At 48.2% G+C, this 13,349-nt stretch overlaps 1 protein-coding gene across 9 annotated transcripts in view; it reads left to right on the top strand.

Moving 5' to 3' along the window:
• The window catches only part of TMEM229B (transmembrane protein 229B), a 154,417-nt gene that overhangs the window by 100,028 nt on the left and 41,040 nt on the right, over positions 1–13,349 (top strand). Inside the window, exons 1-2 of one of the 9 annotated variants that reach the window (XM_059722884.1) lie at positions 3,566–4,388; positions 11,934–12,094. The exons of 4 other annotated variants lie outside the window; for them this stretch is intronic. The gene's annotated coding sequence lies outside the window, so the exon portion shown is untranslated. Of the gene's footprint in view, positions 1–3,565; positions 4,389–11,933; positions 12,095–13,349 lie in introns of those variants that run through there. 4 more of the 9 variants (XM_059722885.1, XM_059722888.1, XM_006266436.4 and 1 more) reach the window with 4 other exon arrangements.

Raw genomic sequence — 13,349 nt, forward strand, 5'->3', positions numbered from 1 at the left:
GTGGTGGTTGTAATTTCTGTGTCCTGGGTGTAAAATTCAAAAAGCCAAACTCTCCGAGAGTCGTGGTCCTCCACAGTCACTCAGGAGGACTAGAGGGCACAAAGAGGACAACAGTAAAGGTTGGACAGCTGCTGCAGGGGGAGCTAGATTATGCCTGCATTTTTTCTCTCTCTCTCTCCCCCCCTCACACTACACTCAGCTCGTGTAAACTGCCACAGTTTTATAGTATTGCACAGGGTATTGATTGTAATCTGTCAAATCCTGCAGGGTGTGAATTCCTGGCTACTTTTTAGATTGTCCATTTCCTAATGACTGCACCTTTTGTTTGCAGGCACTAGGTGTGCCTTTCTTGTGGGAAGACGTTCTTGGTGGAGGATGTTCAATTAAGTTGAAGTAATGAAGTAATGAAGTTACTGCCTTCATTAATCTACGAGGCAAGCGGACTTTCAGGGTCCTCATCTAGAACCAGGTCTCTTCTCAGGCTTCTGCATCAGTAGTTGGTTGCAGGGGGATTTGGGGAGGGACATTCCAGGTAAATTCTTAGATAGGGGGAAGTCTCTATCTTTGTTTTGGGGGTTTTTTCCCTGTGTTCTAAAACTGTGAATGTCTGTTTATAATAGTCTGATGGATGCAGTGTAATCAGGTCAAAATGAAAATAGGGTCTACGGTCCTTTCAAAGGCAAATCTCCGGATGAAGCCTTTAACTGGAGATTTGCTTGCACAACAACTTCAGGATCTGCTGCATAGTTTGTAAAATGCTTTGAAATCCACCCAGAGGAGAGGAGCTCTTTGTAAATGTAAGGTACAGTAACAGTTCCATAGCAATGTGGGACTTTGAAGCCACCGTTCTGAGCTCTCCGTGACTGCTCAAAACTTCCTTATGACAATAGGGCTGGAATGTGGATTCTCATAAGCCAAATGCACAAACATTTAAGCTAACAGTCATTTAAGCTAACAGTGAATAACATGGGGAGTATGGCACATAGTGGAACAAAGTCTGGTCCCATCTGATAGACACAGATAAAATAGGCAATTTGTTACATTATGACAGGGCTGTCCCGCAGGCCTGATTCAGCTTTGAGGGGCTAGCATGCAGCCTACAAGCTGCTGTCTGGTCATCATGCCCCTTGCTACTTTTAGTGCGGTGGCGGCTGGGGCCTCCGAGCTCCCTTGCACCATGGCTTCCACTTTCTGCCCCTGCCCTTAGGGGAGGAGGCTGGGGAACCTCTATTGTGCATACAGTGGGGGAAGGGGCTGGGCTACTTGTGCTGTACATATTATGGTGGTGGGGGAACTGGGCTGCCCGAGCTGTGTGCAGCAGCAGAGGAGGGAGCTGCCTGCATGCCTGGTTGGGAGTGAGGTGAGGCCAGGGGTAGGGTGAGGCTGCACATGCGGCAGGGGAGAGTTGGGTTGCCCATGGAGAAGCAGGAGCTGGTCACCTACATAGCAAATGGCCAGTGTGTCCCTCAGTCTGTGGCCCCTGAAGTGTGCAGGCCCTGGCCACCAATAAATTGGACAACTCTGTGTTATGATCACATAGAGTTTGGAGACTGACCTTTTGTACATTACAGGTTCAAAGTCCTCCTGAGAGCTAATTTTATGCTTCTGGAAGTACGGTCTCAGATTTGACATTGATGTTGTGAGGTCTGAGTCATCCCCACCAATGTAATAAAAGACCTAATTAATTAGAATTTGATCATTTTTCAAAGACAAATTCAATAACTAGAAGACATTCCTTTCTAAGAATAACCATGCACATGCTGAATTACATATGTTCTTAAGGTCGGGAAGGCTCCAGGGGTTGTTAAGATTCTTATTGTACCAAGGTTCAAATATGTGTATGTTAGTTCCATTTTCTGGCTATGGTCCAGGGGTGAGGATCGGAGAAGGTCTCACATTTTGACAAGAGTACTCTTTGTAATTTGAGATACCAGTGAAGGAAGTGATGTGAAAAAGGTGGTTTACACAGTCGAATGACAATAGGCAGCATTTGCTGCTGACTGAACAAGGGGTGAAAAATACTGAGAGTACAAAAAGGTAGTAAGTGAAAATTCCAGGGAGTTTTGTGGGGTTTTTTCTACTTCATGAAATTTCACCATATTTCTGAAGCAGGAATTATTTGACCCTTTTTGCTGATAGATGTACTGAAAAAAGGAATAAACAGGTTTTGCCAAGACTAAAGATGCACCAGTACATTGGTCCCATATCAGACTGGCATTGATATAGGGAAAATTGACAGTATCGGAAATCGGCTTTTTTGCCTGATGTGGCCAATAATGTGGCCAATAAACGCCCCATGCATGTGCGCAGCTGCAGCATGCATGCGGCCAGGAGCGCAGCCTGGTGGCTAGGAGAGAGACATTGGCTGGTAAGTCTGTTGTCAGGCGGGGGGGTGGGGAAGGGGCATGCGGGGCGGCAGATAGAGGCCCCCATGGTGAGGTAAGGAGTGGGGCAGGGGCAGATGCTGCTCAGCCAGGGTGGGGCAGGCACAGGATGGACCACAAGCAGCTCATCTGTGGGGGCACAAGGGGGGTGGCTCCCATTGCTGCACACAACCTGGGAGGGATGGGGGTTGTCCCCCTGGATCTGCATGCAGGGCAGGGTGGGCTGGGCTGGGTTGTCACTGTGGGCTGGGGCTGAGGACTGTGCCAGGCTCTTCCTGGCGGGGGGTGTTGGGCCAGGGTGGCACCGGATTCTTCCTGGTGGAGGGGGGCTAGGCTGGGCTGTGCTTAGGACGGGTGGCAGCGGCACTGGGAGGGGGGCTATGGTGAATTTTGGGGTGGCTTCAGCTCTCCCAACCCCACCTCCTAGCACCATCACCACCCACCCTGAGCGCAGCCCAGCCAATCCTCCACTGGGAAGAACTTGGCGTTGCCCTGGCCCCAGCCTGCAGCAGCAGCTCACCGCACCCAGCAATGATGTGGGGGCACACCACTCCATGCCCTCCCGGGATGCGTGCAGTGGTGGGAACTGCCCACCCCCCTGCATCCTCCCTGGATGAGCCACTCATGGCTCCATCCTGTGCCTGCCCTGCCCCAGCTGAACAGCTCCTGTCCCAGCCCCACTCCCTCCCTCACCATGGGGGCCTTGATCTTTTTTCCCCCCCATGTCCCTTCCCTTCCCCCACACCAGACTTATCAGCCCAGTGCTGGTCTCCTAGCTGCCTGGCTGCATATCAGAATCAGATCAGTATCGGCCGATATGGTTCCATAAAAATCAACCATCGGTATCGGCCCCAAAATTCTCTATCGGTGCCTCCCTAACCAAGACACACAAGCGTCCAAGGATCCTTATGCTTAGACCTGTGCTCTAACCAGTGCATCTACTTTATAATAAGTAAAAAGACTAAACGGGTTAATTGTGGTAGTAATGCTTTCTGATTGGGGGAAGGGGCATAAAATGAGAAATTATTATGATAATATTATCTTAAAGTATGTGTGGCCCTGTAGCAGTCTGCCAGATCAAGGAGCCTAGGAGCAGTCTGCAGGCATGCAAGGGTACAGCCCAGCCAGAGACAGTAAAGGGTGATTGCAGGCTGCCTAGGCAGTGGGGCCAGCTGAGAGAGATAATTAGCTGGCAGGAAGCTAAAAGGAAGGGGAGCCAGACTTCTCAGGAGGGGAAGGAATTAGAGGGGTGTGATAGTTAGGCTCCTAGGGAGAGGAGCCTGAGACAGGCTGAGAGATGAAGCAGGCAGCCAGCCAGCCAGCCAGCCAGCCAGCAAAGGGCTGAGAGATTGAGAGCCTGAGAACTAGAAGCCAAGAGCCAGAGGCTGAGAGACTGGGACCCTGAAAAGCTGACAGCTGAGAGGGAGAGAGCCAGCAGGTTAGCACAGTGGAGCCCAAGGACCCTGGCTGAGTGCCTTCTTCTGGGAGTTGGCCAGAGGCTGTGAGTGTATCAGCAACTGTGTACATGGCTAGAGCGAACTGAGAGAAGAAGAGAGTGCAGGCTGCCAGTGGCGGACCCGAATCCAGGCATTCTCCAAGGTCCCAGGAGAGACCCGGTGTTGTGTTTGCACAGTGATAAGTGCTTATGCTGATTGACTCCTGTGGGGAGGGAGCTTGGCCTGGGTGAGTACAGAAGATAAATAGAGACTGAGTCTGTAAAGGGACAGTGAGGAACTGTGTGGTGAGCAAATTGACCCTCAACCCGCTACAGGCTCTTTGAAAAACATTAATCAGATAAATTGTTAGGCAACAGTGCCCTGCCCTCTGTTACCAACCATCCAGTGAGAGTGTGCTCTGACGATATAACCTTTGTTGCTTAGTCCTGGATAGCATATGTAGGTGGGGTTCTGCAAGAATTGATCTTTTTTTGCATAGAGAACTCTCCAGCTCTTCTGATGCTAAATTGGAAGTGTCAAGTTGAACCTGATCTCCGCTTCAGATCTGGTAAGCTTTTACAAAACCTGCAGCTAATCAAAACGTTTCTTTAAAAAAAAAAAAAAATCAAACGTAACCTTTTTGCAGAGAGGAAACCATTCTTTCCTGCAGTGTTTGCAATCCGAACATTGCAACATTAGGTTCATGAATGAGAGCCTGAGTGCAAGACTAACTGGTGCGTTTTCATCGTCTAAACAAAGAACAACCAAAAAAAGTGAAAAGTATAAACATCAAGTGAATAAGAGTTCTGGTAACATAGGCCTATACTTTTATTTTAAATATTGTTTTAACTTGATTGTTCCATTTATGGAAGCAGTTATTCTCTTTATACTTTTTTTAGACTTTTAACTGTAACCCCACACAGAGGAAAAACCTAGTTCTGCTACTGGCAGCAGGCTAGGTAAAAAATTTGAAACTACTCAAGCTCTAGGGTGGTACAAGCATCTGCCCAAAGTTTGTGAGATGCTGGGTGGATAAGAGGCTGTTAAGGAGAGGTTGTATCTTAAAGGACTACTCCTGCAATTCCTGAGGCTTTCCCAGATTTTTTTGCTAATACTATAGGATGTGTAAGATCTAGGAGAAAAAGTGTCTCAGCTGGGCTAAGTAAAGACATTCAAAAAGCCTAAGCCTGAATCAATTCAATATTTGCAGGTTAGTCTAACCTGCGTAGATTGAACTAACAAGCAAGTGAATAGATATTCACTTTTGATTCGGGAAATACAGCCACTTACCTACAGTGGGTCAGGCTAGAAGCTGGGGAGCCGGGGGTGCTAGAGCAGCCCTCCCTTGATTCCCACAGTGACCAGAAGGTTGGAGGGAAGCTAAGCTGGGGGGGGGGGTGTAGCCAGGCCCTGGCAGGCTGAGTATGACTGGGGAGGGGTTTAAACCCCCACCTTGGCCTCCAGGGACCCCAGCCGGGATGTGTATGGAGGGGGAAGCAGTCCTTGTCAGGCTTTTTTTGGGGGGGGAAAGCATGGCCAGACCCCAGCCCCTAGCTGGCACTGAAGGCTGGCCAGGGCTCGGGCAGGGGCTGGATTAGACACTAGAGGACCTGTGGAGGTCCCTGCCAGCCCCACTTACCTGTGATTCTCCCTTTCCTCCCTACCTTCACCTGAGGTCAGGGGTCTGGCCATGCCCCTGCTCTTGCAGCTTGAGTGGTGGGGGCGTGGGGAAGCCAGGCAGACCTTGTCTGGGGTCCCCTGCAGGAGGGAGGGGGGATTAAACCCCCCTTTCCCTTCAAGCTACCTGCATCTGGCCATGCCCCCTGCTTCTGCTGCTGGAGCACCAGGGGGAGAGGGTGCAGCAGGACTCCAGAGCAGGGTTTCCTGCCCCCAACCCTTGTCAGCCAGCTGGAGCAGTGCTAGTGCTCTGGCTAGGCAGGAGAGGAGTGGGGCTAATCCTGCTCTTCTGGAGCAGACAGCCCAGCCCAGCCCAGCCCAGCCCAGCCAAGGGCTATAAATCATCCTGGGATGCTGGGGGGCTGAGTTAACTTAAACCATGAAGGAGTCTGGGATAGAAGGTCCATCAACTGGTTTGACGTAAATCAGTTAAGTCTGATACTACATTCAAACAGGTTTATCTTAAACCAGTTTTGGCCATTTTGAAATCGGTTTATACGCACTGAATTTTTGTTCTGTTACAAGTTTAAACCAATTTCTGATCACTTAAGCCAGTTCATGTGTAATGTCTGTCCCTAGACATAGAGTCTTGGGGATTGTTATTGTCCTCTGGCAGCTGGAAGTTGTTGTCACTATACAGACTTGATTTTTTTCAGTGGAGCAATTGTACAACCTACCTGTTAAAGGACATGTTAGCAGCATACTGGAGGTAACTTCTGTTCTAATTCACTGCTTTCACAAGGAAACTGAGCTGTGAACATGCGCTTCTGGTTTGCTTACCAATCCAGCAATCAGTTTAGACCAGTCAGTGTGAAGTTTAGAAAACTTTTTTCAGAAGGCAGCAGGGGTGGGCATGAGAAGAACAGTTTAATAAATTGTGGCACAGCACTCTCAGCTTTAGTCTTGTGAGAGTGGGATGACTTTCTGAATAAAAGACTGGCATCCAGGAATGTCTAGGTTATGTTTCCAGCCTTGTCACTGTCTCACTGAGAAATCTCAGGCAAGTCAGCTAACAACTCTGCCTCAGGCTTCCTATCTGTAAAGTGGAGTTAAGATTTATATCTCTGGATTGACGTAGAACTCTAATTTTTTAGACCATTTTGAAGATAAATGCAAAGTGTTGTCATAAGAACTATAGTTTGAAAAGTGAAAACATGCTTTCCACTTGGGCATTGCCTCTTCCTTCTTGTTGTTTGCTGAAGGCATTCTTATTTGCTAAACATTTCAAGTAGTTCTTCCTACTAATGAACAACCTTAAGCCTTGTTAAGGTTGGGAAAGTTAATACCCATGCTTAGGCTTGGCAGGATTGACATTTATCACCATTTACTGATAAAAATCGAATTTCACCTCTGTCACAGACCAATGAAAATGTATTTTCTTCAATAATAATTTAAATTTAGAAAGGGGACATGATGGCTGATGGAGTGTATGACAACAAAGGGAGTAGTCTGACAGAACTGTCCTGACTGTGGTTTGGACTGCAACTCCCAGAAATCCTAGGGGACTGGGAACAAAGGAAGAGGAAGTGACAGAGTGGACAAGGGAGCCATGAGTTAGTAGAGCTGGGACTAATGGCAGCTCTGCTGCTTAGCTGGCAGCAGTCTTACTGTAGTTACATTTGTCATGAATAAATTGTCTGTCCCCCACGTCCCTAATTTTGCGCAGTCCTGAAAAGTGAAATGGATAACGATCGAAATAAATGCTTAAAAATAAACATCAATATTATCCATTGAAATTATTCAAAAATAAAGTTGAATTCTGGATCTGTGCCAGTGGTGGCAACAGTGAAAGCTCTCAGATAAACTGAATTCTGGATAGGCTTTGATGACACTGGGGGGGGAAAAAAGAAATGCCTGAGAACGGATCTGCACAACAGAGTTTTGCCCGCAGAACTGGAATGTTTCCAGAAAAGCATTGAGTGGGTTCCCGCCCAGCCCCTCTCTTTTGGTACAGTTACTCCTCTGCCAAGTGGAGCCAGGGGTCTTGCCTGGTGTGGAAGAAGGTGTGTGTAGGCTGCTGTGGGCCATTCAGCTGCTGGTGCTTTCCCAGCGTGCCTTCCCTTCATGCTCTGGCAGTGCATGGCTGTGTGGAGCTCCCAGCAGCAGGCAAGTGTACATGCTGCACTCTGGGCAGCCACCACACCGGGTAACTGCTGACATAGATCAGTGGTGGGCAATTATTTTGGGTGAAGGGCCACTTAACAAGGTTTGGTGAGCTGTTGAGGGCCGCATGGGTAGTCCCACACCTTGACATTTGCCCTGCCCCCTTGTCACCATCTTGGGACCAGAAGTCCCAGCCCTAACCCATGAACTTTGCCACTGGAAGCTGCTCTCCTTGCCGCCCCCCCTTGGAAATACTCCTTTTGGGAGGGGGGGGTTGCCATCCTAGAACCAGAAAAAAAACAAATCATACACTAAAAGTCATAATAACTCAAAAATTAAATTATTAGTCTTGTATGTTGTGGGGGTGTGGGTGTGCATATGTGGTAGGATGTGTGGGTGAGGGGGCTTGTGGGGGGGTGTGGCTGTGTGGGAGGGGATAGGGTATGTTGTGGGGTCAGGGTGTGGGCTTGTGGGGTGTGAGGGAGTGTGGGGAGACCATCCTGCACTTCCCCCATGGCACAACAGCAGCAGGCAGGACGCTCAGGGAGCAGGTGCCTGGCGAGGCACAGCTCTGGCCAGCACTGCACATCGCAGCGAGAAGCACAGCCTTCACTGAGCCGTCCCTGTCGTCAGTGCTCCCTGCCACTCATGTGCAGGCCCTGCACTCACCGGGCACGGGAGGAAAGTCCCGCATGCTGAAGCCAGCTGCCTTCCCCACCGGGACTGTGCAGCAGGGGGTTTGGGGGGAAGGCAGCCATCTTCAGTGCACGGGCCTTCTCTCTGGTACTGCGCAGCCCCGGCAGGGAAGACAGCCGGCTCCAGCATGTGGGGCTTCCCTTCTGTGCTGTGGAAGTGTGGGGACTGCATGAGTGGTGGGGAGAGCTGGTGATACAGACTGCCCAGGGGAGGCTGTGCCCCTCATTGCTGTGTGGAGCACTGGCCAGAGCCATGCCCTGTCAGCCACCTGCACCTTTAGCACCCTGCCTGCTGCTGCTGCTATTACCACTGCCTGCCAGGGCTGCAGACCTTGGTGGGAGTGTGGGAGTAGTCCCCAGACTCCCCAGCCTCCCTCACACCCATACCCTGCCTACCCAAGCTCCGTGCTGCTGCTGCCTCCCCAGACATGGACTCTGTGCTGCTGCCAGCCCCAGCCCCACACTCCTGCCCAGCTGCAGCCCTGCCCCCACTACTTCTCTACCTGCTGCCTGGAGCCAACAGAGGACCAGGGAGGCAGAGCAGGTCCCCGGGGGCTGCAGTAGCTGCATGCTGGCCGGGCTGGGCCCTTCCGCCCATGAAGGTGGGAGTGAGGCAATAGGGTATGTCTATACACGTGGCTGCCTTGCTCCCACCCTTGTGGGCAGAAAGACTGAGCGCGGCACAATTTGTTGGTGGGCTTCATGGGCTGGATGAAAGTTCCTGGTGGGCCATATCTAGCCCATGGGCTGTATTTTGCCTGCCCCAACATAGACTGGATCTCGCCTACACTTATAGTTTTTAGCTCTTTCTAGCTACACACTTAAATGGACTCATCATTCTTATTCAGAAGGTCCAAATACAAGTATTTGATCTTTCAAAACAGCTGTATTTCAAACCTGTGTACCTTGCCCCCTGCCAAAACAACACCAAAACTAGAGTTTGTTATTTTAGTGAAGCTTTAAAAACTCAAAGCTTAAGGTTCAGCATACATTCTTCCCTTTTCCTTTTTGGTATTATGTATTGCGATATAGCTTTTCCTAGTGTAAAAATATAGTGTTTCACCAAATAATATATTTTAATTAAAATGCAGATGCATATGTCTCTAAACACGTATCGACTGGGAATTACAATAATACACCTACATTTCTTACTAAGAAAAATCTTTAACACCACTGTATGTCCATTTTATTGGGGCCATATTTTTTATTGGACCAACTATGTAGCTGGACAAGCTTTCAAATTCAAGACATTCTTTACCATGTCTGCATCACAGCTACAACATCTCTCTTACATTACCAACATTTTATTTATTCAGTTATAGTTGAGGTACTGGATATTGTCAAAAGTCAGTCATCTGACAGTGGATTTGTATCTTCTGGCCAATAAAATGAGGTTAGCAAATAAAGGGAGAGGGGCACGACTTATTATGAGAGAGTTTCCTGCTTACTGCCCGATGGTCTTTTTTTAAACTAATTTCTAAAATCAAGAGTATATTACTGTTTGAATTACAAGAGTGTAATCAGTATTGGGACCTCTTTGTGCTAGGTGCTATAAAACCAGTTAGTAAAAGTCCCTGTTCTGGAGAACTTACTGTGAAGGAGAGTGAGCTGACCTGTTATAAATGCTGGACATTGTATGTGACCCGATTAGTGGGATAATTGCTGTTTGTATGCAGTGCGTTATTGGATTATTTACTATTGCTTAGTTTAGCTTCATAGAAGGTGATCAGGAAAAAGGCAGGAAGGCTGGACAATAGCTACAGATAAAAAGCCTCCTGATTAAACTCTTAAAGGGCTTAAAAGACTGGCTGAGCTTTTAACTTTGAAGAACTGTTGGTTCCTGCTTTTTTTGTTCTTTTTGGTTCCTGCTGAGTTGCATAGGTCGTTTGCCAGAAGACCAAAAGGGCAATAAAGGTGGTCTCTGATGAAGGATGAAGCAGTTTTCAGGAAACTATGAATGGGAAACAAGTGGGCCCAAACACCCGCTTGTGGTTCTGAAGGAATTAGGTCTTCCAAAGTTTCCAGAGGTGGTCACTGTTTGTATGGTAGGCAGCAATATAGCCTTTCTTTGGATTTAAAACCTTTTCCTCCAGTGGTATGCTTGGTTCCTGTTGTTAAGATTAAACAGTATTTTGGTTTCGGAAAGTTTGGTCACTGTGTTAGCCTCTGACCGCATCCCTTGAATCCAGCTCAAGTAAGCAGTTGATTGATGGGGGCTGTAGCCCAGCATACAGTTTAAGATTGGGAGAGTCACAGGGTTCCACCCCAGAAAGGAAAAGGCATGAAAGCTGGCTTTAGGAGGACCAAAGACCAGTCAGTCCTGAAGATCTAAACAGGGGAGATAGACAAAGAGCAGGAAGAAAAAGAGGCAGAGAGGTGATGTGCTTAGCATTAGGTCATGTTACAGCTTGATTCTGGCATCTGTAGTGGGCACTGAGGGGTAAATTCAATACTCCAAAGATCCCACAGTTCTTGCAGAGTGTCTTGTGTAGATGCAGCGTGCTGTGCGGATGCTCCAAGTTGCAGCTTGCAGCAGCTGAAGCACATCACTATTTCAAACTGCAATAGGGCAGTTCTGTATTCTGAACAAGGACTGGTGGTGGCTTGGAGAACTGTTGCTTTGTCTTTAATCTAAACTCTGTTTCTGCAACTAAGCAACTACCCTAGTATTTAGGTGCTGTGTGTGTATATTCCCATTGACTTAACTCTCCAGCCCTCCCTTGATTTTCTTCTCTGTCGCAGGTGGGTTCATTCTTCTCAGTTGGCTCCAAGGAGAGCTTTAGCTCTGATGCCTTTCAGGACCTCTGTGCGGGGAAGTTTTGCCCAAAAACAGATGGTGACATGCCTCTATCTCCTGAATAACTTTTTCCCTCCCCATGCTTGTTTGTCCTGCAGTTAACAATTCCTGCTTTATATTGTATATCTGGACTCTGTCACCTGGCTGAATTTGTAGTCTCAAAAGGCAGAGCCGACTGTCTAGATTCCCATCAGATTGGGGCACCAAATGATTAACCTGGATCCTATTCAGCAGGTTTGGGGAGAGCTAGTGTTGGTTAGATGTTCTGGCATGATGGATAAGCAAGGTGGGCTGCTGCCTAGGGCTCCAGATGAAATTTCACTGCCACTCGTATAGCTGAAAGTGTGGTCTTGGTAGAAAACTTATTTGCTTCCCTGTAAAGTTCAGGCCAGCATTGCTGCAAGGTTATGATAAACTCAGGATCAGCGGGGTGCCTAGGAAATCTGCTGCTGGCCTGAGATCTTGGAATGAATCCAGCTGTCGTGTCAGTGCTGCAGCCACGAGCAGCTATTAAGAAAGCTATGTTTGGCTAGCTCTCTGGTGTATGGTACTATTGCTATGAGCAGAGCAAATGCTGTTTATCGCTTGCCCTCAAGAACCATCAAAGGAAGCGCAGACGTCTCCCGTTACTGTTAAAACAAAAACTGAGCACCGTATGGGCGCAAGAAAACATAGATATATTGGCAGCTAAACAAGGCTATGAATAATTCATCCCTCAAATGCCTCCTGTGAGTTCCATCCATTTAGGCTGCTCAAAGCTGTAGCTGCTGCAGATGCAGACAGATCTACTTCCAAAGCCACAGGGATGAAACCTTCCAGCCTCTGATTGCGCTTCTGTCAGCTTGTCTTCCAGGAAACTGCATCTGTTGCAGTGTCATCGTGACATTTTCCAGGCCTTTGATCATCCTGCAAGTAGGGCTGGCAGGGAAGCATTGTCATGCCGAAAAAATCAGAGTGATTTCCCAAAAACCCAGCCAGGCTGGTAACTGGGACTGGCTGCTGGTGAGTAAATGAATTAGGAGTAAGATGGGAAGTGCTGGTCTGACCTGTTCTACTGGGAAGTGGGTGGTGTGCTAGTTTAGTGGTAGCTGTTTGCCTTGGGATTTTTTATTGTGGAGTGTTACCTTATGTGCCACGCAGCCTTTCTTGAGACCACGTTGGAAAGCAGATCAGGGGTCCTCTGCCAAACGTTCTTCGGGGGCAAGCCTGCTGTTTGCATTTTGTATCCCCCTCAACCCAAAGTGGCTCAGTGGAGAAGAGGATATTAAATGACTGTTCAGCAGCTGCTGTGAAATGTTGTCTTTTTTCTGCTCATTTCCTAATGGGCAATTGTCCACATCCTAGTTAGTGACCTGGTTGGAAGCCCATGCAGGGAAGCTAAGGACTTGCTGGGTTACAGGGACTATAATTCGTTTCACTTCCTCACAAAAGGTCCCTTCAGGTCAGGAGTGCGGTGCATTGAAAGGTCAGTGGGGAGAAAAGGCTGTATTGAGAGCAAAGGGTTTTGTTCTCCAGAGCAGTCAGTCAGACACCTGTTCCTCCGCACATACTACCTACATTTGGCTGCAGAGCCCATTTCCTCCCTTTTACACCTTCCTTGCTGCTGAGCCCTTCCAGTGGCCCTAGTCATAATGCACTACCAGTTAGATTCCTCAACATTTCTCATTTCCCTTCCCCATCTCCCAGAACTGCTGTTAACCCGTGAGGCTCTTTCCTGGCTTGTGGCGGAGTAGGCTCTCAGCTGCTTTTCCCTTACTATTATTAGAGCAGCACCTGCAAAAGTGACTGGCAAATTCATGCAAGGAGTGAAATTCTTGCTTTTTGGAGTAGATTGTATCTCCATAAACCCATCTCTAGGGTTTTTCAACTAACTTTGCCTTACGGAGTTCCCTTGAAAAGGTTATGGGAAAGAGGTAGGATGGTAAAGAGAAGACAGAATAGTTTAGACTTTTTTGAGCCTCCTGGCTGGACATATGGGGCATTTTATACACATGCTTTTTTGTCCTGCAATGCGCTAGACATCCGCTGCTTTAGAGCAGACTCGATTAATCGAGTCTGCTTCACACATGAGCTGAGGCAAACTGCACTGCGCCACGTGCAGTTGTATAAGCAGCGAGATGCACATTAGCGCACAGAAAATAGCGACGGTGCACTTTTGAACTAAAGCACCTCCAGTGAGTTTTCGTTCAAAAGCACGCTGCTGCCATTTTCTCCATGCTGACATGCATTTCACCACTTATACAACTGCATGCATCGC

Source organism: Alligator mississippiensis, chromosome 2 (assembly GCF_030867095.1).
Source record: "Alligator mississippiensis isolate rAllMis1 chromosome 2, rAllMis1, whole genome shotgun sequence".
Classification (NCBI taxonomy): domain Eukaryota; kingdom Metazoa; phylum Chordata; order Crocodylia; family Alligatoridae; genus Alligator; species Alligator mississippiensis.